This window comes from Camelus bactrianus, chromosome 3, assembly GCF_048773025.1.
Source record: "Camelus bactrianus isolate YW-2024 breed Bactrian camel chromosome 3, ASM4877302v1, whole genome shotgun sequence".
NCBI classification, from domain to species: domain Eukaryota; kingdom Metazoa; phylum Chordata; class Mammalia; order Artiodactyla; family Camelidae; genus Camelus; species Camelus bactrianus.
The window spans coordinates 114,998,200-115,021,776 of NC_133541.1; positions in this window are offsets into that span (position 1 = coordinate 114,998,200).

Below are 23,577 nucleotides of genomic sequence, written 5' to 3' on the forward strand. Positions count from 1 at the left end.
AAGATACGCTTTTAAACAATACAGTAGTCTCTGTGCAAATGGCAATGCACATTAACGTTCAGGCGCTCACAGTCACGATGAATGATTAAAAATGTCAGGGTGCAGATAGTAACGGTGGCTAACGTTTGTGGAAATCCCTCTGTGCAACAGGCGCTGCAGCCATGATACCTCTTTTTATCCCCACAGCATCCCAAATGCATGTTATTATCATCCATCATTTAATGGATGAGGAAACTGAGGCCACGGAGAATTAGATATCTTGTTCAAATGGCAGAGCTGGGATTCACACCCCAGGTCGGCGGGAGCATTCCTGATCATTGTCCTCCTTTCTTCTACTGTCCTGGGAGGGGTGAGGGAGGCCAGCCCAGAACCGCACCTCACCTAGGATGACAGCGTTAACTGAACTCCTTCTGGAAATTCTTGTCGCCTCTTAGCCTCCCCTTCTAACTTTCCTGTTTTCTCTTCCCAGGTTTCTAGATTCCTTACTGACATCTGATCAGCATAACTCTCCGTGATCTTCCCTCAGCAAGAAAATCCAGTTCTACAGAATTCTATAGAGACACAATGGGACCGAATAACCTATAATAACTGGAGATAAGTGGAATTGGACCAAGGTGATTTCAAGCATTGTAAAGAGCATTTGAGTGCACATGATCAGTGCTAAGTCTGTGTCTGAAACCTTGGCAAGCTGCGGCTCCTTAATACACTGCATGTCACTGGTGTTACTGGGAATCAGCCTTTCAAAGACTCATTTCTCGCAGCCAAAATGCTCTTCCAGGAAGACTACTCTCCCTCACAGATGCTCGAATATGCCCACATCACATGATGATGTTCTATCAGGCCTGGAGAGGTGTGGTCTTGACACACTGGCCATCAGAGGCGACCCTCGAGCAGGAAAGGAGAGGGCACCGGCGACAGAAGAAATGGCAGCCTCGATCCCTTGTGTGGAGGTGAGCAAGAGAGCGTAACGGCCCCACTTACCTCTCAGGGTGGTGGAGGGTTATGAAGTGAGTGTGTTTGAATGTCAGACCTTTTTAGCCCACATTTATTGCCAAATTCTTCCCTTCTGACTCTGAGTCACTGTTCCAGCCACCTGCTCCTCATGGCAACCTGGGAGTCCTAAAATAGTGGGGTCTCGTGTGTCACCCTAATTCCTCTCACTAAAGGCATGGCTGTGCTTCTAAAGCAGAACGAGGCAGGGAGAGAAAGTATTATCGACAGCTGAGGGGGAAGAGAGAAGTACAGAGATGGGCTATTTGAAAACTAAAACTGCCTTGAATTCTCTCGTAGGCTCTGTTTTGGAAACAAGAAGAGGAAGATGGGCTGAAAGGGGAGGTTAGTTTTTAGCAACTGTTTTTTCTTTTTTAAACTGACAGCAGAGGAAGAGAGACCAGAACCACAGACAGGAGTTAACATTTTGCACTTCAGCATCATTTGATCTGTAAAAAAACTCCCTCATCTTAGGACCTGGATAAGGAGTTCCGTTCTGAACTAGAGGAAGACCTGGGTGAAGCATGGATGAAGTGCAGGGTCCCTTCCCCAAGTCACTCCTTACCAGCATCCCATGATGCTGGAAATCCCCACAGTTAACTTTTCTTTCCTTTTGGCAACAATTACGAAGTTCACTAAATGCCTTCCAATGCTGTATCTCAGTTAACAGATGAAGTAATTGAGGCTGGGCGAAATTAAGCAATTAGTGCAAGTGCATAGAGCTGGTAAACCCCATTGCCCGGGATTAGAATCCAGGTATGTTTGGTTCCAAACTCTTTTTATCACACCTCTGGCACCAGTGTATATTTGCTCTTTTAGGATTGGGTCCCTTCTGTGTCAACTCTGGTACATGGCTCACTGAGCGAGGTAGCCAAGAGCTGACGATGATGGGCTTTGGGGTCACGAAGGCTTGGATTTGAGTCTTGACTCCATCATCGATCAGTTGTGTGACTTTGGAAATATAACCTCCTTCAGTCCACTCACAAGGGGGCTAGGCTGAGAGGAAGAAGTCCAGCAGAGCATGTGATAAACGTTTTACTAGATTCCTGTTAATTTTTTAAAGCTATATATTATCTCACCATAAGCAAGCAATGATAGCCCCGGAGGACAGACAACAGTGATCAGAACAATAGCTAACACTTACTGAGCACCTAGGGTGGATTGGACGCTGTGCCAGGTCCTCTCCATGAACTGTCTTGAATTCTCCTCACAATTCAGTGAGGTCTGTACAATTAACAACCTCAGTGGCCAAAGAAGAAGCACATCCAGCTACAAGTAGAGGAGCCAGGATCTGAACATCAGTGGATGGACCTGGGAGCTTGTGTTACCACCAGGAGGTAAGCTTGCATGGGCCTTCAGGGGAAGTTGGAAGAGGACGATGATGCTTAGGGAGGGTTCACAGGGGGCTTTGGTCCTGGGGGCAGTACATGGGCTTTGGGCCCTGGAGGGCAGGGGATTAGACGACAAGAGCAAAGATAAGACGAGATAACCATGGGTTGGGGAGTTGGGTGTTTGAAACAGTTGTCACCTATGGGATGATGTCGAGGTGGTCGAAGCTGAATTCCCAAGTGACTCTATTGGACCTGCTCTTCTTAGGGATGGTCTAGTCTGGTGGTCTTTAAAACTGCATCCCGTGGTTCTTTAGGGTCTCCCAAGGGGTGGGCAGAGAGAGGTAGTAGAGCGAAGGTTCAACAGATGGAGCTTCAAAACCCTCTTGTTTACAACCAGAGGAATTTCACATTGTTTTTACCTGTATTTTTTTCGAGGTACAACTTAAATATGGTAAAGTACCCGTGTCTCAATGATAAAGCTTGATGCGCTTTTATCTATGTATACATCTCTGTAGCCACTACCCAGATCAGGATGAACGTCTTCTACACCCCTGGGCAAGCTCTCCACTGTCCCCACCCAGTCAGTATCCTCACCAAAGGTAACCACCATGCTGATCTTACCTGTTTTTGAACTTCACATGAATGGAAGTATAAAATTTATATTCTTTTGCTCACAATTATATCTGAGAGATTCATCTATGTTTTTGCTGGTAGCAGTAGCCTGTCCTTTTTCATTGCTGTGTAGTATTCTCCTGTATGACTGCACCATGATTTATTGATCTTTTCTATTAATGAGCATTCGAGTTGTTTCCAGGTTTTGGTATTATGAATGTAGCTGCCATGAACATTCTCCCACAAGTCTTGTGGTGGACAAATGAATGCATTTCTGTTGAACGTACACTCAGGGGTGGATTGTTGGGTGGCTGCATGTTTAGCTCTGGTGGGTAGAGCAGCTCTGCTTTTGAATAAATGTTTCATAGAGTGGGAATCCTCATAAGATTTCACTGGGGAAAAAGGTCTGGTTGATGATGATGATGATGATGATGATGATGATGATGATGATGATGATGATGATGATGATGATGATGATGATTTTAGAAAAAGTTTAAACTCCTCTAGTGCAATCCTCTACATTTACAGATACAGAGACTGAGTCTCCGAGAGAAAAGTGATTTGCTCAGACTTAAACTGTGGCAAAGCTATGTCTAGAACCAGATTACTAGTCTGAAAATGTCTGTAGACTTTTGAGTTCAAGTCAGAAGCCCTGGGTTCAAGCTCCAGTAACATCACTAACTAGTGTGTGACCTGGAGCAACTCACCTACTGCTGGGAGCCTGTCTCCCTCACTGGGACATGGATGCCCCTGCCTGGCAGCATTGCTGGATAAAGGAGATCATGCTATGGAGACACTCTAGGCTGGGAAGCACGTAACATCATTAGTCACATTATTGGCAAAATATATTCTAATGCTTTGGTAAGCTTACCAAAATTGCTTTTTTCTTGCAATCTGAATGCCTATAATAATTCACATTTTATTTTTTTAGCCTGACTATCTTTTTCTCCTCCATTTAAAAGCAAGCGTGGGAGGTAGAATTTTCCAGAGATGGCCACAGCAACGTATATCCCATCCCACATGCTGCTCTTTGACATGACATTTTTACAATGCGACATATCACCATTGACGTGGAGGGGAGGGTCGCCCCCTCCCCAGAAACTTGGGCAGACCTTTGTAACTACCTTGACTCACTGAACTTGGCAGAAGCGATGATGTGTGAGGATGAATCCAGATAGGAAAAGCCTACATTTTGGGGTATTTCCTAGAGAGAACAGAAACACCCCTGGGCAGAGACATCGCAGTGGTTTTTACCTTTCTGATTTGACATTGTGGTCTTTTTCATTTCTCAAGTATTTTTGTTTAAACTTTCCATCAAAAGGAAAAAAAAAAAAACATATCTAGCTGACATCCTCCTCGAGTTAAACCTGAAATTAGAACTGGGTGCTTCATGCATTCCAGCTCAGGTGGAGTTTTGGTCCTTAGTGAGGAACTGAGTGATTCCAGGAGGAAGATCTGGAGGCCACATCCTCTTCTGGGGGCTGAGGGGGAATCAGAGTGTGGGTGAGGCACACCTAGCACGACGGTAGTTCCCCGTAGCCTGAGAGGCCAACGAACTCCTTGTACCCTGAGCAGGATGACACCCATGGGTGTGGGCGGCTGAGAGTCACTCAGAGAACAGAATTTTGGCCCTCGACATTCCCCTGAGAGCTCTAGGTTTCTGGGAAAGAAGGTCCTTCTGTCAAGAAGGTCTTCATTACAAATTTTAAAATAATTCCTCACATATGTAAATTTCTTCACATACTGGGAAGCAGGTTCACACATGTTGCTTTGATTTTTCCAATGGCCTTGTAAAAAACCAGAGACTGAATCATCATCATCATCATCATCATCCTCATCCTCATCATCATCATCTTAATTTTCTATTAAAGGAACTGAGAGTGTAAGGGCTTTGCTGAGGTCCCACAGCTAGCAGGTAGAAACACCAGTGAAAGAGCCAGGTCTTCTGGCTTCTGGGCTAATTTCTTTTACTGCCTCACAGACTCCATCCACAGGGGAGTAGGAGTTTGGGGCACCATAATAAATGGATGGCAGAGTAACTTGAGGGAGTTAAGTTTACCCCCTCACCCCTTCACCCCTCAGACTGCCCCAGAGCTCTTTGCTGCATGCATGATGTTGGCTTTATGTGTAATAAAATGCCTTATGCTAGTCATCTCCGTTGCCCCTCTCAAAGAAGAACCACCCTATCAGTCATTTACATTTTAGTGAGAACTTAAGGATTACGTTTCCTCTCTTAGAGATATTTGCATTTTGCGTCTTATCTCTCATTGTGATTTTTGACACCCAGAAAAGGCATTTTCAGCATCAGTGAACAGAAAGAAAAGGCATTTTCTCAGGCCCAGGGTGGAAATGCACGGAGAGATTTTATAGACACCCCCATCCCCAGTGACACCGTGCTAAGCAGATGCTAACTACTTCGATCACGAAAATTCGGTTACCAGATATCTGGGGGGCTGGGGACACAGTGATAAGTAGAGTGTGGTCCATGGCGGGAGTCATAGTCTGGTGGAGGAGACAGGCAAGAAAGCAAGCGCTTCCGCTATGGGCAGCGCTATTACAGATGTGAGTGTTCAGGGCGCTATGGGAGCGTGTAGGAACTGGGGTAGGAGTGGGGGGCATGTCGGAGCATCCTTAGAGGAGGTGACATCACTCGGGCTGAATCTAAAAAGGTAATGGAACTGCCATCTATTGAGTATCTTAGTCCAGGTTCTCTGCAAGAGCAGGTCTGCAGGATTGTGTGCTGATTCTATGGAGAAGTGCAGCCCCGGGGAAGCAGGTGTGAGGGAAAGATGAGAACATGGTGAAGGAGAGAGAGTAACAGGAAGGAGTCCTTATTGCCCTGGCCCAGCTCTGGAGCGAGCTGGCTGATTGCTCCCTCGTGCTGGACATCCTCAGAGAGGCCTTATGGGAGTCTGTCCCTGCAGTATCCTGTCAGGGGGATGGAGAGGAAATATTTCTTCCCGTTTCTAGTCCTCCAGCCACCAAAGTTCACCCCAGAAGGTGTTAATTCTCATGCATTTTTAGTCCAACTCACAGGCCTTGCAACTGGCAATTTCTCTGAATCTGAGTCTGTGAGTGATGAGAGGTGCCAGAGATCACTCACAGCCTTAATGGCGAACACGGGTGGCCATGGTACTGGCGCAGGAGATCTAATATAGCCCAGAGGGGGTGCATCTGTGAGGTGCCAGGGCGTTCACACACACTGGGGTGTCTCACCCTCACCATAACCCTGGGTTGTGGGTTGCACTGTGTCCAGCTCCTCCCAAAGACATGTTGAAGTCCTAACCCCTGGGACCCGTGAATGTGATCCTATTTGGAAATAGGGTCTTTGCAGATGTCATCAAGATGTAAAGTCATCCTGCTGTAGGGCTGTCCTGAATCCAGTATGGCTGCTGTCCTTATGAGAAGAGGAGAGACACAGAGACACTCACACACAGAGAGAAGAATGCCACATGATGACGGGGCAGAGATGAGAGGGATGCCTCTGCAAGCCAAGGAGTGCCAAGGATTGCTGACAAAACCAGGAGCCGAGAAAAAGGCATGGAACAGATTCTCCCCTAGCACCTCTAGAGAGAGCATGGCCCCGAAGGTGGTCTTGGACTTCTAGCCTCCAGAAGAATAATGCGAGAGAAAAAATTTCTGTTGTTTGAAGCTGTTTACTTTGTGGTACTTTGTTACGGCAGCCCTAGCAGGAGGGACAAGCCTGAGCAGAGGCACAAAATGCAGGTAAACTGTGGATGAAGCCTGTAGAGGGAGACAGAGTGATGGTGAGTATATGTGCTGCCAAAGCGAGCACTAGAGTGATGGTGAGATGGTGATGCTGATGATGCTGATGGTGGTGATGATGGTGATGAGGCTGATGATGGTGATGAGGCTGATGATGGTGATGATGGTGACGAGAGGTAACAGCTACTGAGAACAGTCTACACGGTGAGCATTGCTCTGAGTGCTCTACATCTATTTACTTATTTGATCTTCACCAAACTCAGGAATGAGCACCTTTTATGATTCCCATTTTCCAAATAAGGATATGAGGCACAGAGAGGTTAAGTAACTTGCTTAATGTCACAGGCAGTGGGATTGAATCCTTGGCCGCTGTGCCTGTGGTCTTTGCAGCCACTCTGCATTCATTTACCCACAGTTGATAAAATGCCTTCTCTGTGCTAAATGCCAGATACAAGGGTGCAGAGATGAACACACTTTGGTCCCCCCATCCCCAAAGCCCTCACTGTCTTTCTGATCCAATCCAGTTGACGACTCCACACACACACACACACACACACACACACACAATAGCAAGGCTGCTTAATGCGGTAGCCACTAGCCACATGTGGCTACTGAGCACCTGAAATGTGGCCAGTGTGAATTCACGTGTGCTGTGTGTGTAAAATACATACCAGGTTTAGAAGACCTGGTGCCACAGAATGTAAAATAGCTCGTCAGTAATAATGAATATTGACCTTGTGCTGAAACGATTATGTTTCGCATATAGTGGGCTAAATGAAATACGTCATTCAAGTTCATTGCACCTTTTTAAAAAGGTGGCTGTAAGGAAATTAAAGTTGTATATGTGCTCACATGACCCTTCTAGTGGACGGCGCTGCTCTAGAATGTGAGTTCCTTGAAGGCAGGGGCCATCTCTGTCCTGTCCTGTGGGTGCAGGAGCCAGAACAGGGCAGACACACAATGGCCCCTCAGTACATAGTTGCTGGATAATTGAATGACTGAGTACCTGAGTGACAACCCCAGCCCTCCCCTGCTCTGCTCATCTGTTCCTGTAGACGTAGGTGGGACCTCACTTCGACTTTGCCTCGTCTCTCTGAGCAGCTCCTCAACTTCTCTGAGGCTTACAGAGAGAATGGATGCTGCTTTGAGCCAGGGAATTGAGAGGCTGGATGTGTGGTGGGATTTGGAGCATAAAAATGGTTAGAGAATTTTCAACCATGATGGTGGTAACCACTTATTGGATGCAAATTCCTGAAAGCAAAATATTGTCTGGCATCGTTCTCAGCCCTTTATCTGGAGTGAATCATTTAATTCTAGCAACCCTATGACATCAGTCCCACCACCAACTCCATTTGACAGATGGGGGAAATTAAACCTCTGACAGGTGAAGTCTCACCTCCAGGATTACACTGCTGGATTCGTGCCCAGGTCTGTCTGACATGATACTGACAGGACATAGAGCACAGGGAAGAGGGGCCTGGTGTCCCCCACCTCCCCCAACAAGAGTGACCCTGCCCCGGGTCCCTTCTGGTCTGAGGCCCCAGAGCAGCTGCAGGCAGCAGGTGCAGAGAGGTCTCGGGGTTCTGGGGAAACTGTGGTCTGTGTGTGGCACCGCAAAGCATCTGGCCACGTATTGTCTGTGCATCTAGGCATGTCCTGTCTGTGCATGTCCTTCACCAGATGGCTGGGCCGCCTTTAGGCTGGTCTACATTCTGTGCCTGTGATGCGGCAATAAGCGAGCAGGTGAGTGACCATCCCGGGCCGAGGAACCACCTCACTGTGCCCTCTGATGGGACATCCCTTCCTGTCCTCCTGGACCTCGGCTTCTACGGAGTTCTGGAGAGCAGGGATTCGCAGAGAGGCCCTAAACTGTGGATCCTGGAGCCACTGCAGGAGCTGTGCCAATATTCCGTGTGTTTGTTAGTCCTTTGTCCTTTCAGGTCAGCCGCTGGGTCTGGAGGTCATGAACCCAGGCCCTGGGGGCAGGCAGAGGGCAGGTCAGTTGTGACCTTCACCTCTTACGAGCTGTATACTGTTGGAGAACTCATTCCTCTCCCAGGATCAGCCTCCTCTCCAGTGAAATGGGCATCATAAGAAGCCATTCATGTTATTACTACTCCTTGTCCAGGCGTGACCTCAAGACTTCTCTTGGGCTTTGCTGACCCCCCTTACTCGAAACTCCCACCATAGTCCTGACTGCTACACGCATTAAAACCAGTTGATTTGTAATGTCCCGTGGCCGTGTTCATGGATCCGGTAGGTTCCCAAAGGCCGTGAGGGTAAATTGTTTAGCATTTACCTTTAAGAAGGTGCTTGAACACCGCGAGCCCACATCCGCCGCAGTGTCCCTGCACGGGCTGGTTTGCTAGCAGGTCCTCCCCCGACCCCCGATTTTTTCATGGTCAACTCTCTCTCTTCCTTCAGGTCTTTAATCAAATGTCTCCTCACCCGGGAAGCCTTTCTCGACCACCTGCCACACGTGCTTCTCTCCCTGACCCTCTCACCGTCTCCTAACGCACTTGCACGCACTGGGACACCGTGTGCATGTGTCGGGTTACTGTGTGCTGCCCCGAGTAAGGTCTGCAGGGGAGGACGGCACTTTCTTCACTGTTTTGAGCCTGGATTAGCTCCTCCTGGCACAGAGTAGGTTCTTGAGAAGTAGTTTTGAATAAATGAATTCACAGACCTATACCCATGTGTGTGTGCACCTGAACGATATATACCCGCATGGAGTGTATCTGTCTACTCTTTCCGATGGCTCCATCGCAATGCTGAGGCACAAAGGTTGAGAATCCGGGTCCTGGAGCCAATCTCCCCGAGGCTGAGTCCCGTAAGCACAGACGAGCCTTGTGCCGCGCGGCCTCGCAACCACGCCATACTCCTCTGCATTTCACACCTTCATCTAGAAAACGGAGCGCTAATAGTCCTTACCTCATACATTGTTTTTTCTTTTGAGGATCAGATGAGTTAATAGGTGCTGAGAGCGGGACATGGATGTAGTAAACAGTAAATAAATATTAATTAAACATGCGTCATTATAATTGATTTTTAGGGAGAGGTGTGCCTGCGGGGCAGTGTCTTTTGAGTCACTTGACTATATCAAGCCTGGAGGACTGGAGCATTTTATGGTGAGAATGTACGGTGTATGTTAGTTTGATGGACTTTAACTGAGCATTTACTATATGCCAAGCATCCTGTCACATGCTGGAGACAAGAGAATGAAGGTGTTACCCTCTCTCAGGATGCTTTCAGTCTACCTAGGTACACAGACACATTTATTTACATATTATTGTTCACAATTATAGACAATTGATAATATATAAATAACAATGAACTAAGTACTAATTAAGAAATCATTTGTAAGTGCAATGCATGTTTTAGGAGTTAGCGTGATGACCGAGAAGGAAGAGGGAGACAGGCCTACACAGGAGGGTGCATAGCTCAGCTGCGGCAGCAGCCAGGGAAGCTTCTGGAAAGAAGGGGCACTTAAGCTGAGTACTGAAGGAGATGTGGTATCAGCCGAGTGAAGTGAGAGGAGACAGTGTCCGACCGAGGAAACAGCCTTGGCCGAGGCCTGGCGGGGAGAGTGCACGGGCCCCCGCAGGGACACACAGGTTTCGGCTGCCGCAGAGAGGAAGAGGAGGGTGGGAGGCAGGCTTAGGTGGAACACAGAGGCTGTGGAGGAACGTGAGCTCTGCTCAGGAGTCTGGACTTTATCTGAAGGGAAGCAGGAATCCAGTCAGGAGCGTGGAAAAGAGTTACTTAGTGGGATGTGCCGGAGCTGGCTCATGCTTGCTCACGAAGACCAATTGCTAAATTTTGAGGAAACTTGCAGGTCAGGTATCGAATCATTACAGCTTGAAAGCGACTGTGGTGAGAGCACTTACACCATGGAAGTTGGCAAACACTACAAATCACGGCTCCCCTCCTGCCCTGGATCCCGAGAGAGCCGTGGTTAAACGTTTACGCCACATCACTGGCTTTTTTGTTTGTCTGGTTTTTTTTTGGTTTTGTTCTGTTTTAAAATTTTTCCTTTTTTTGTTATAAAAGCAAAACTTACATCTTGCAAAATGTCAACCAACCAAAAGGACACACCAGAAAGTCCAACAGTCTTCACCCCTCATCAACTTCCACAGAGATGAGAGAAGGCTTTGCTCATCTTTTTTAACACCGGTACAAAAAATATAACAACGTTCATCTCTCAACAAAGGGTTGCTTATTTCAGCAAGTGGTATCCCACTGCACAAAGCCTACGGCCTGCTGTTTTTTTTCTTTTTTCCATTTAACACTAGACATGGGCATCGACACCTAAAGATCCTACTCATCCTTTTAGACAATTACTTTATATTCCATAGAACTGGGTTACCATAATACACCACTGGCTTTGACAAAGGACTGTGTGAGGTACTTGGGGCATACACAGAGTGAGGCTTCTGCGGTTACCTTAGACAGGGCGGGCTTCTGAAAGATCAGTAGGCATTTGTCGGAGACAAAAGGGCATCCCAGACTGAGCAAACCAAATGAGGACAAGCACAAAGGTATGAGCGTGTGGGTTGCATTTGGGGCAGGGTGGAGTGCAGAGCCATGAGGCTGTGGTGGGGAAGGAGGCGGGAAGGTACATATGGAGAGATAGCAGCAGGGAATGAGGCTGGGGGCAGACTGGGTGAGATTCTGAAGGTCAGGTGAGGGGCTGGGACTCCTTCGTGGGACCCTGGGCAGCGACAGCAGGTTGTGGAGCAGGGGGATGACGGGCGTTGCTGAGCCCTGCATCTTGGCAAGCCTAATCTGTGGTGTGGGGGTGGATTGGAGGCAGGAGGCCAGATGCTGTTGGAAACCAGCTGGTGCTGATGGTGAGAGCTGGGGGTAGAGGATAGAGAGACTGCGCCTGCCTCTGTGACTTCTCCGATGGCTCCACAGGAAGATTGCCCCAGGCGGGTCCCAGCAGCCCCCCTTTTCAGGAGTCTGTTCACAGTTGCAAAGCATTCTGGGAAACAAGGAATATTGCAATGAATCCTCCTTGAAATAGAGGGTGCAATGGGTTCACACCTGATCCTGGGGCCTCCCTTCTAGCCACGCTCCTTGCACAGTCAGTCCCCTGAGGGCTCTAGGAAGTGGCAGCAAGTGTGGGCATTTTCTAAGTGTCAGCCTCCGTTCAAGGCTCTTTGCCTGTGTTAACACTTTTAGTTCCCACTGTGTACGGTCAAGGGAGGAACGGCTGTCAGTCCCATTTTACAGGTGAGACCATCAGAGAGACTGCCTTGTTCAAGGGTCAGCCAGTGAGTGGAGGAGCTGGAGGCAGACTCCAGAGCCCGCCCTCTTGCCTGCTGTCCCCTGCTGCTTCTCCATGCTCAGGTAGGGCGCTGGTTACTTTTGCAATCACCACAGCTATTATCATTACTTCTCACTTCATAGGTGAAGAAAGCGAGGCTCAAATGTGCCCCAGGGCTCACAGGTGCCCCAGGTCCCCCAGCCAGCGAGTGGCAGAGCTGGGACTTAAACTCACGTCTGTCAGACCTGCAGCCTGAGCCCTGCCTCCCAGGAAGGGGAAGAGGTGAGGAAGTGTGAGAGAAGATAAGTTCAGGGGGCCGGCTGGGGATCCCTCATTAGAGGGCAGGTGTTCCCCGGCCTGTGATGTTTGGGTCTAGCGTCTTCAAAAGGATGAGTTTTGCGTTTACAGTTGGGAAATTCCACAGCAGGATACAAACATCACGAGCAACGGCTCTGCCCCGGCCACACCCACCTCCTCTCTTGGCCAAGACCTCTTCCAGGATGTGACAGCAAGAGCTTGCCAAAGAGTGGGAGCCTGCAAATGCCAGGGCTCCCCTCGGGGTCTGGGGGACTAAGCATTTTTTGGGAAGTGGTTTCACAGAGTGAAGAAAACTGCTGTCCAAACACCAGCTCACGTCATGTTTTAAAACTCTGCTCCTAGGCTATGGTTTTGGTGCCCAACCCCAATGGCAACAGACACCAAGTGATGGAGCCGGAATTGTTGCTCGGTGGCCGCCACAGGCTGGGGGAGAGCCGAGAAGCCAGCATATGAAGGATTAGGCATCGCTTGGCTTACTGACCAGCATCAGCAGCAACCCACGCTCCGTTTGCAGAGCTGGCCTTGAGGAAGTCCGAGGATCGTGTAAGAGCAACTCACGTTCATGGAGGCCTCGTTGTGAACCAGGGGTCAGGCTAAGTGTGATATTCACACCATCTCACCGAATGCTCAAACAATGCTGTGACATAGGTTTTATCACTCCTGCTCGAACGACGGAAAAACTGAGAGTTTAAGTGGCTTGCCCCAAAGCTGAGCCGACCTTTGAGCCCAGATCAGACCCTTTGTGCACAGATTGAACACTTGTACCTTGACTGTTGCATGGAGAGTAGACTGGAGGGAGGGCGGGGACAAGGGTGGAGATGAAAGGCCTTTTAGGGGGTGACGATTAGAGTCCAGGTGAGAAAAATGGATGCTCAGACTCACGTGGTGTTGGAGAAGCGATACAAAGTGGTTGGATTCAGGGCGTATTTTGAAGGCAAACTAACAGGACTTGCTGACGGATGATGGATGTGAAACCTATGGGAAAGATATGAATCAAGGACAAGACTTAGATTTTTGGCCTGAGCAACAAAGTGCAAGGCGGTGTCATTTGCTAAGATGGGGACATTGAGGGGAGACAGGGTTTGGAGGTGGGGGATCCAGGGCTGACTTGGAGGGTTAATGCAACAGCCACAGGCTGGCACGATCAGGGGAGAGGTTGGGAACGGACATGTAGACTCGGTTTCGTCAATTTATTGATGCAGTTTAAAGTCCTGGAGTGGATGAGATCATCAAATGAAGGACTGTGAGTAGAAAAGTGGCCAAGGGCAGAGCTTTGGACAGTTGAGCAGTTGAAGGGGGTGTTGAGCAGGGGTAGCTGGCAAAGGAGACTGAGTGGAAACAAGCCGTGGGTAGGAGGATAACCAGGTAATAATGAAAGAAGAACGTGTTTCCAGAAGGAGAGGTGGTCAGTCACTGCTGTTTGATATTCCTTGATATTCCAGTGATGAAAAACTCTTTAGATTCGTCGTGTTGGCTGCCCTTGAATTTCTGGGTAATGGTTCCCAAGGTTATGGTGCTCTGAGCCAACATTTAGACAGTCAACATTTAGACAGACCTAAGTGTGAACCTTGGATCTGCCAGTAGCTGTGTGACCTTGGGAAAGTTACTAGCCCTCTCTGAACTTCACTTTTCTCATCTGTAAAATAGGGGGCGAGAATGCTGCCTGTCTCATAAATTGCGGTGAGGCAAGGATGAAATGAATCATGTATGTAAAGTGCCAAATGCCTAGTAAGTATTTAGTGTTATTATTTATTGTCAGCTCAATAGTGGTAACTGTATTTCTGAGAAAATTTGATTGAGTGAATGAGTGGGTGTTTAATGAAATGAATAAATAAGTAGACGGCTTTCCCTTTGCAGGGCAATGCTGGTGTCTCTGAAAGGTTATTTGAAAGGCAAATATAATACAAAATCTTATTTCATTTACTTTAATTACAATACTGAGGAGGGGAAATAAATCTCACCCTTGAAATGCAATAAAGTCATACTTCAAAATCTGGACTGTCTCTCCCACTAGCTTAGTTTTTAAAATGATACTTTCCTGATAAGATATAAATAAAAGCACTTAAAATAGGTTTCTGACTTGGCTCACCCACTAACTAGCTGCTGCCTGTAGAGAAGTCACTTAAACCCTGCCTGTCAGCATGTACCTTGTATGGTTCTTGGGAGGCTCTGGGCTGGTGGCATGAAAGACCTTTGGAAGCAAGTTCTGATTTATTACCCATTCTTCTCAGTCTTATTAATAACAAGAAGGAACAGGCTGTGTGCCAGAGATAGTTGAGTTGGTTTGCAGGGCTGCAGGATGGAGGCCACAGAGAAGAATGAAAAGGAATGAGATTGGCTGAGAAATACTTCAGGTGGGGAATAAAGGGGGGAGGGTACCAGAGATCATGAAGGCTGGGGGTTTACGTCTACCAGGCTAAGCAAAAAAGGGGGGCGGCAGATGGTTTTTGAGCTGGGGAAGGTGACCTGAATAAAATCACCCTGGTGGCCAAATTCCCACGCAAGGGAAGGAGAAAGAAGAACATCCTCCTCGCCGTGTGGCTGCATAGGAGTGATGCTGTGTGTGCCCAGGTGCCATTGGCCGCTCAGGGCTGCGGCTCTGCGGGTCGGTCTGGGAGGCTGCACCCTGCCTGGCAGCCTTGGGAGGACAGAGCAGCTCTTGCTGGGTTTGTCCACCAGGCGGAGTCTGGTGTCCAGCAACGACCTGGGCTCTGCCACTGGGAGTGGGCGTGCAAGCCCCCAGGGCCAGAGCAGGAGCAAAGCCAGCAGGGTTGAGACAGAAGGGGCCAGCGACGCAGAGCCCTGGCGGCCGGGCAGGAAATGTGAGGAGCAGGGCAGCCCGGAGTGGGCATCCCGGAGAGCCCTGCCTGGGGAAAAGGGCAGCAGCCCCACAGCAACGGGCCGCTGTCCTCGTGCAGGAATGGGGCTCCGTTGTGGCCAGCAGGCTCTTCCAGGGAGGCTAGGTTTTAAAAGTGGAATCACATCATTTGTGGAAAAACAAAAACCATCCAAACAAACAAAACACCCACAGGCCCAACAGGACATCTCTGATGGCTGTACATGGGCTTCCCGTTAGGGTCCCATTTGATCCCGGTCCCTCCCCCTCCCCGTTCTGGGAAGGAGCCCTGCAAACTCAACTTGGCCTCCCTCTTTACCAGCTGACAAGCCAGTGCCTTTCTTCCCTATGGAAGGAAAGACAGAGACGCTCCTGTCCTGTTCTCACAGGGCTGCTGCTGTCAGTTCTCCCCCACCCCGCCTCCCCTTGCTGGAGCTTTAAGTAGCAGCAAAGCTGGTATTAACTGGAGTCGAGTGAAAAGGAGTCATTCATTCATTCATTCATTGAACGAATGTTCAACGAACACCCCCCTCGGTATCATATGCGTTCACACTTGATGCTGCGAACGCCGCGGTGATGAACACAGGATTTACATTCCAGTGGGAGAGGCTGACTACCAGAAGTAAACAGACGTAAAGTGTCAGCTTGCGGTGGGCCCTCTCAGTAAAGACAACGCAGGGAGAGGAGAGTGATGGAGGCAGTTATTTTAGGTTGGAAGACCAGGGGAGGACTCCCTCCCCTCCTTCCTCCCACGCTCTCAGTGATTTAACAAGATTTCATGGGGCTTCCCTGGCCGCACTCACGGGTGCTAGTGAGCAGCTGGAGGTTGGCTGAGTCGCTGCAGGGATTAAAAAAGGGTTTTCCCCTCCACCCTCTGGCCTCTGAAGTAGGCTCAGCCCTGGCCAAGAGCAGCAGGTGCAAAGCTCAAATCCTGATTAAGAGCAAGTGTCCCCATTTGCCTAGACAGCTGGAAACATCTGACCAGCTGGGTCTGCTGGGAGGAAGGAGGCTGCGGGATGCAGGACAGCGCTTGGAGGAGGCTGGGGTCGGGGGTGGGGGGAGCTCCAGGCTGAGGTCGTCCATCGCCTAGCCACACAGCCTTCCTCTAAGGGGAAAAGAGATGGAGATCTTACCTTTGGATAGTCCCTTTTTTTGAAGGTGAAATGGCACCTTGGAATTTCTTCTTTACCAAGACAAGTCATTGTGGGAGGTGTGACTACCTCCCATCTCAAAGAAAAAGACAAAGTTCTTACCATGACCCACAAGGCCCTGGGTGATACGCAGCCTGCACTCCCTGGGCGGGCTATGTGAACCTGGGCGCCCAGCACAAAATGACACATCTGCCTGCTGCAGTACGGGGACCTCCCTGAGGGCAGAGTTTTGCTGTTTCGGTTGGATGGCCCCTCTGTTGCCAGTGCATGGACCCTGACAGAGGCTCACTGTGTGTTGCTGTTGGATACAGGCATGGTCATGATGTGGATGTGCTGGGAGGGCTTCTTCTAACCTGTGTTAAGGACTTACTCTGTGTCAGGCACCGGGCTAAGGCAGTGGTTGTCAACGCTGGCTACAAATGAGAATCACCCCAGGAATTCTTAAAAATCCCAGTGCCAGGCTCCACCCAGGACCCATTCTATCAGAATCTAAAGGTGGAGGGCATTAGTATTTTTAAAGATTGCAGCTTAAGACCAAGCTTGATGACCAGGGGGTCAACCGTATCCCACTTGTTGTCAGAGGCTGTACATCAGAATCACCTTGGCAGCTTGGTTACTGCTCAGATGCCTGGGGACATCGCCCCAGATTCTGGACCAATAAGTTTGAGAAGGGGCTGCCCTGTTAACCAAATCCCCAGGGCACTTCCCTTACACTAAAGTTTGAGGACCCTGAATTACCTTGTTGAACCCTGTGATTATGCCCATTTTACAGACAAGACAAAAAGAGACAGAGAGTCTAGGCATTTTGTCCAGAATAACAAGGTAGGTAACTGGTAGAATTGGGATGTGGAACCCAGGGCTTCTGAAGCCATGGTCTGGGCTTACCCATCAGTTCCCCTGCCTTTCCTTTGTGATGAAAATCTGTGTGCTCCAGGAGTGGAGGGGCAAGCTGGCTGTGAAAATTCAAAGATTAAGGAGATGGGCAAGTTGGTATTACTGCCCTCATAGGGACAAAACAAGTCCAGCAGGGAGCTGACCTCCATCCCTAAGGTCACTCCGGCTTGAAGGCGCAGAGCCAGGATTCTGACCCTGGTTTCTGGACTCCAGATGTGGCCCTCTCCCTCAGACCCTCAAGTTCCATATTAGCAAGTGAATCATTAAGCACCTAGGGCATCCAGAATCTTTGTGGCTTGTGTCTGGCACACAGTGGGCTCTCAAGCGATGATGAATAAATGGGTAGCCATAGGGATGGCTGGCTGGGTGGGTGGGTGCGTGGGTGAGGGAGCGAAGGGCTCTGGTTGGCACGCTTGTCTCTGGTGGGGTCGCTTTCGCTATTTTTCAATTAGAGTTGAGACCACTAGAGGGCGATATCGGACAAGAGAAAGAAAAACAATGCTCACCCCTGTTTCTAGAGCTGGAGAAAGTAATACATCTGTGGTGGATTTAAACCAAAAGGGGAGGCTTGAATTCACAGAGCAATTAAAGTGAGCATTGCTTTCCCCTGGGCTTGCAGGCTGCAGAGAACCATTTTCAAGCCACAGGAACATGTGGGCCACCCTTGGCCGTTCTAGATTTAAAATCAACAGATCAAGGGGACAGGAGGGGGGCATCTTGGTTGGCCTGAAAAGTGGATGTTTACAGATAATAGGCAGTTTCTCTATTTTTTTTAAAAAGACATTTTGTAGCTTCGCAGACTTTTACAACATTGATGGGAGTTAATGTTTCGAGAAATGGTGTTATGATGAAGTTGTATGCTGAATTAATTTTCCATAAATAAAACCATACATTTTCACAGATTGCTTTTTCTGCCCTATCATGGGGGTGTGTGCTCTTGGTGGATGAATATTCTCCCCCCTCCCTCCACCCCCTCCCTCTCCTCTCCATGAGCCCTGGAGGAAGACAGACCTGGGGTACATGGATGGGTTTGACTCTGGGCCGTGCTGCCACTGGTTGTGTGACCTTGAGTAAGTCACCTAACTTCTTGGAGGTCAGAGTCATCAACTGGTAAAGAGGGAGAGGAATGATATTGCAGGTTCATCATGAGTTCAAAGAGACAACGTGTGGAAAGATCCCAGCTTGGTGCCTTGGGCAGAGCCCTTGACGCGTGGGAGCCATCTTTCATGTTATGGTCCCTTGTGCTTGGGACTAAGGTTGGTCAAGACTGAGAAGTAGGCTCAAGTCTCCTTGGGAACCCCTTCTAGGTTCTGCTCCTTCCCCTTCTCTCCTCTCCTTTGGCAAAAAGTTCTGTTGTCAAAAGAACAGCCAAGTCCTCAGTAAGACTTAACCAGCTGCTCCTTCCTGGGGCTACCACTAACAAACCCCAAGATTTGCATTTTAGAAGATGCCTCAACTGGAGAGAAACCCAGAGGAAAGAATTTCAAGTGGTGGCCTTTCAGAATCAACACCGACTGGTGCTATTCGTCATTATACTTAAAATAACATTTCCTGGCACATATGATATGGTCTGCGCTGTGCTCAAAGTTTTACATGCATTATCTTCTTTCATTGTCATCACAAGCCCTGCAGGATAAGGGTTTTATTATGTTCTTGTTAGAGATGGGGAAATGGAGGATCAGAGAATTTAAGTGACTTGGGCTGAGATCACACAGCTATTAAGCGGAAAAGCTTGAGTCAAATTCAGGTCTGACTCCAAAGCTTGCTGTTGAGAAGGGGGCTGGGAATAAAATAACATGCATCGTTCACACCACTCCACGCTGACGTCTTAGAAAGGGGTAGCGTGTCGGGGAGGTTGAAAGGAAGGAGAGGGCACTTGTGACAGAGACCTAGGAACACCTGATGGAGATGGTGCCCTTTGAGCAGTGCCCTAAGGATTAGTTAGGATTCCAGCAGGCAAAGATGAGTAAAGAGGGCATTACAGGTGAAGGAACCACCAAGAGCAAAGGCAGAGAGGCTGGAAAGCATGGGGTTTTAGGGGAGATCTGGATGGGTTCAGTAATGCATCACCATATGAGGTTGGTGCTACCTATCATTATTTGCATTTTATGCAAGAGGAAAGTGAAGCACAGAGAGGGTAATTAACTTGACTAAGGTCACATAGCTAGGTGGCAGAGCTGGGATTTGAACTGCCATCTCTTTGATTCTAGAACCTCCTAAGGCAGAGCTCACATATAGATCTCAACTAAGTCACTAAGGAAAAGGCTTTAGTACCTGCCACCAGGAGGATTCCAGGCTCCGAGCTGGGACCTTTCCACACGTTCTCTCTTTGAACCTCATGACAAATCTGCAGTATCATTCCTCTCCCTATTTACCAGTTGATGACGCTGACCCAGCAGCCCAGCCACACCCAAAGCAGCCTCCTAATGTGTGCCCCCACCTCAAAGTACGTGGGGGCCAGGAGGGGGAGAATACTGGGGGGCAGGACCACTTTCAGATCCTAAGACAACAATAGTAATGGTAACTAACCTGTGTTCTTTTCCATTTAATAATAATAACAGCTCATTAACCACATGCCAACCCAGAAACAATAATGAGGTACGAGGTGGAGGTTGGTTTAGAAAACTGTTGGGGGTCACGTAGCTAGGAAGCGGCGGATGGAAGATGCCGGTGCAGCCAGTGCCGCTCACTGCTACCATGTTTCCCTCTGCTGGTTGTTCTGCTTCTCATCACAGCCCCAGAAAAGTCCCTGAGGCTCAGGAAGTCAGACCGGCTTGCCAGGACTCGAGGCTGGATCCTGACTTCTGGCCTGAGGCTCTCTCCACTGCCCCCTGCCCTCCAGTCCTTGGAGTCTCCAGGTCACCACCACTTCCTCCTGTCTGTCCCCAGGCAGCAGCTGCTGATGGACCCTGAGTGTCCCCAACACCAAGACAGGTCCTGGCCTCAGACTCTCATCACCTGAGAACCCCAGGCCATGGGTGGACCTGTTCATGGGGGTTTAGAACCCGTGGAATCCTGACTCCTTTTACATCGGTGACCAGAAACCGCCTTGGCCCTGCAGGGACATTTGTGGGTCAAGAGCACAGATGATGGACCAGGCACAGGTGGAAATCTCATTTAGAGGAAAGGAGGTGTGAGGGACACCAGAGGGCATTCCTGCTGTGGATGGAGGGGAATTTCCAAGGTAGTGGTGAGGGCGGAGACTCACCTCCATGTCTTTGCATTCGTTCTGTCCCTCAGTTATCCATCGATTTATTTAACACACATCCAGCACCTGTTCTGTACCAGGCAGCGTTCAAGGCACTGCAGAAACAGCAGGGAAGAAAACAGATACACTCTTTGCCCTCAAGGAGCCCCATCATTCTACTACCCAGATTCACTCCATTCAGGTAAAATGCAGGAAGCCCAATATCTGGCAGGGGACACTCAGCCAAAGAGGGACTTAAGGGTGAAGCTAATTTCCGCTCCAGAGGGGGCCAGTGCATGCTGAGCTGAGCTGATGGGGTGCAGGGGGGTTGCACCCAGAATCTGGGCCCATCCTCCAGTGGTGGGGGTGGAATGGCACTTCCACCAGTGAATCTCGGTGCTCAAGCCCAGGATGGATTCGTGTTTCAGTGCACTGGAGACACAGGACGTCTTGATGGACATTGTGGAGGTGGCCTGGCAGCTAACAGGGCTGGAAGTTCTGGCTGGGGCTGGGGCTTCCCTGACCTGAGTCAACAAACCCAAAATGTGGCTCTAAGCTCATCATGTTATTGCATGTTAAATGGGGGCTCTGGGGCCTGAAACAAATCAGCGTCAGTCACGTTCCATTTAGGACCCACAGGCATCCCCAATGTTTACAGTCGACATGGAAGCCCAAGAAACACAGATTTATGAGAGAATGGCTTTCTTTTGCCCTAGAATCCCACTCTGAGGTAGTAGGGGTTGGGCTTCAACCTATGAATTTTGCAGGGGACACAATTCAGCCCGTTGCAGGCAGTGGCCAGAGCAAGTAAGGCCTAGGAGCCGCACGAAGGAGCGTAGATTTTATCTGAAGGCAAGGGGGAGTCTCAGAATGCCCATGCCACATTTGTGCCTCACAGAGTCCTTACAGCAGCAGGGAGGGAAAGACCTGGAGAAGGACAGAGAGGGGCTCAGGAGTGTTTGGGATGCTCTCTAAGCGAATCTGGCAGAGGGGAGGCGCAGGAGGTACACACAACTTGTGATGGGTTACCCGGGGGTGGGCGGGGCAGGGTGAGCTGGATTCCTGGGTGTACCATGGAAATCGTCACCAGGAGTCCTGGAGGAGAGCTTGGTTTAGGCAAGGGGACAGAGCTGGGTCCAAGGTGGTGGTGGGGACGTGCTGAATTTGAGGGCCTGTGGGGCATCAGAGTGGTGGCCCGTCTCCAGCTCTGGGAAAATATTCTGGATTGAGACATGGATTTGGGACTCATTTACTCTGGGAGGTAATTGAAGCCATGGGAATGGAGGAGTTTGAATATTCGGAAGTGACCTGAAAACTCTTCTTTTTAAAGCTGGAGATACTTGTGCCCAGAATGACTAACACCCTGCTGACATGGAAACCCTGCTAATTTTCCTGTCTGTGTTCTCCTGTCTGAGAAGTCACTGGGGACCTGGGGTGAGGAGAGATCCTCCGGTCTCCTGGGTGTTAGCTCCCTTCCAGGGACCTGAGGGCATTTAATCAGCTCCTGAGACTTAATGAGTCACTGGACGCCCTCCCAGCTGAGTCGGCCCATGTCCCCCTCCCAGGAAGGACTCTAAGTGGCTCTGGACACAGCACCACCAGCCTGGTGTATCTGAGGCCGGGAGGGAGGGGGCAGGACTGCCAGGGCCCATGGGCTGCCGCCTCTGCTCTACACAAGGTCAGTAATGACGACAACGAACAAAAAGCATTTGCTGGGCTTTGAGGGTATGACACATAATTTTGTTTGTCATAGCTGATTGGTCTTCTAAAGATATCTTTCTTGGGCTGCTTTTAAAATAGTAACAGCCGACAATTATAGAGTCCTCCCTGGATTCCAGGCAACGTGTGAAGCATTTTACCTGCACCGTCTCAATTCATTCTCACAGGTGGGCACAACGGTTGTGCCCACTTTACTAATGAACACACGAACACTCTGAGATGGAAGAGCTTGTGCAAGGTTGTGCAATGGGACATGGAGGGGCCTGGATGTGAACCCCAGCAGGCTGATGTCAAGGCCTCCGCAGTTCACCACTTTGTCACGTGGCTGCTACCCCATGCGTTCCTTCATGGAAGTGGGGGGTCTTTGCCTCCTGTATTTCCCTGGCTTCACGGTCAAACACACCGCAGGCTCATTCCCAGCTCCCCTTCGGGCTGGCACATGACTTGGTCGGGCGAGTTGCTAACCTGTCTGTATCTCAGTCTCCCATCTTTTGTAAAATGAGATACTTGTGCCCACTAGGACAGGACTTGGGGGTGAGTTTAATGATAACAACGCATAATGATGATGAAGCACCAAGCTCCGTGCTTGGAACATAGAGTGCCTGTGACAGATGGTATTGCCGAAGTGTGGCCATGTCAATGTCTGTTGCATCCCACAGGCTCCTTTTCTCATGTGACAGTGACATTTCTCTATTGACCATTGGGTTCAGAGTCCCTCCTCTTGAAGCAGGATGTGCCTTGGTCATCCCTTTGGCCAAGAGAGTATGATGGAAGTAACACTAGGTGACTTCTGAGGTCATGGAAGCGCCTGCCGGGTTCTCTCACTCTGCCTCAGAACCTGAGCCAGAGAGCCATGACCCAACATGTAAGTTGTCTGGTTACCCTGTGGCTGCCACACTGGAGCGAGCAGGTGGGGCGACCCCCTCAGAGCCAGAGCCCCAGCTCTCCCAGCCCCCAGACCTTTGAGTCTTCCCACTGCAGGCACCAAGCGGAGAGTGAGTGAGGCTAAACGCCCTCCCTTTAAGCCACCGCAGCAGACACGGAGTAGGGCAGAGATGAGCTGTCCCCACTAAGCCCTGGCCAGGTTGCAGATTTGTGAGCAAAACGAATGTTTTTGTTTTAGGTCTCTGCCCGCAGCCTTAAGTGAGTAGGCCCTGGGGCCCAGGCCAAAGTTCACAAGCTCTTGCACCTCGTAAGAGGTAAATGTACGCATGCGCCAGCAGCATAAACACTACGCATGCGCCAGCGGTGTGACTCGGCATTATGAACAATACGCATGCGCGGGCAAACTACATCTATAAAAAGGACAAGTGCGCGATGCCGGGGGCGCGCCATCTTGTCGAACTAGAGGAAGGAGCTGAGCGGGGCTGCTGCCACCGCTGTCGCCGTCTGCCGCGCGCACCACCCGCTTGTACCGAATAAAGTGCTGTTTTGCTCCATTCCGGCTCCTCTTCCATTTTTCCAGTTGGGCATCTCACCTCCTCGGATCCCTCTTCAGCCGCCCTCAGCTGACAGCCTCCGTGCTATGAGGTGGTTCCTCATAC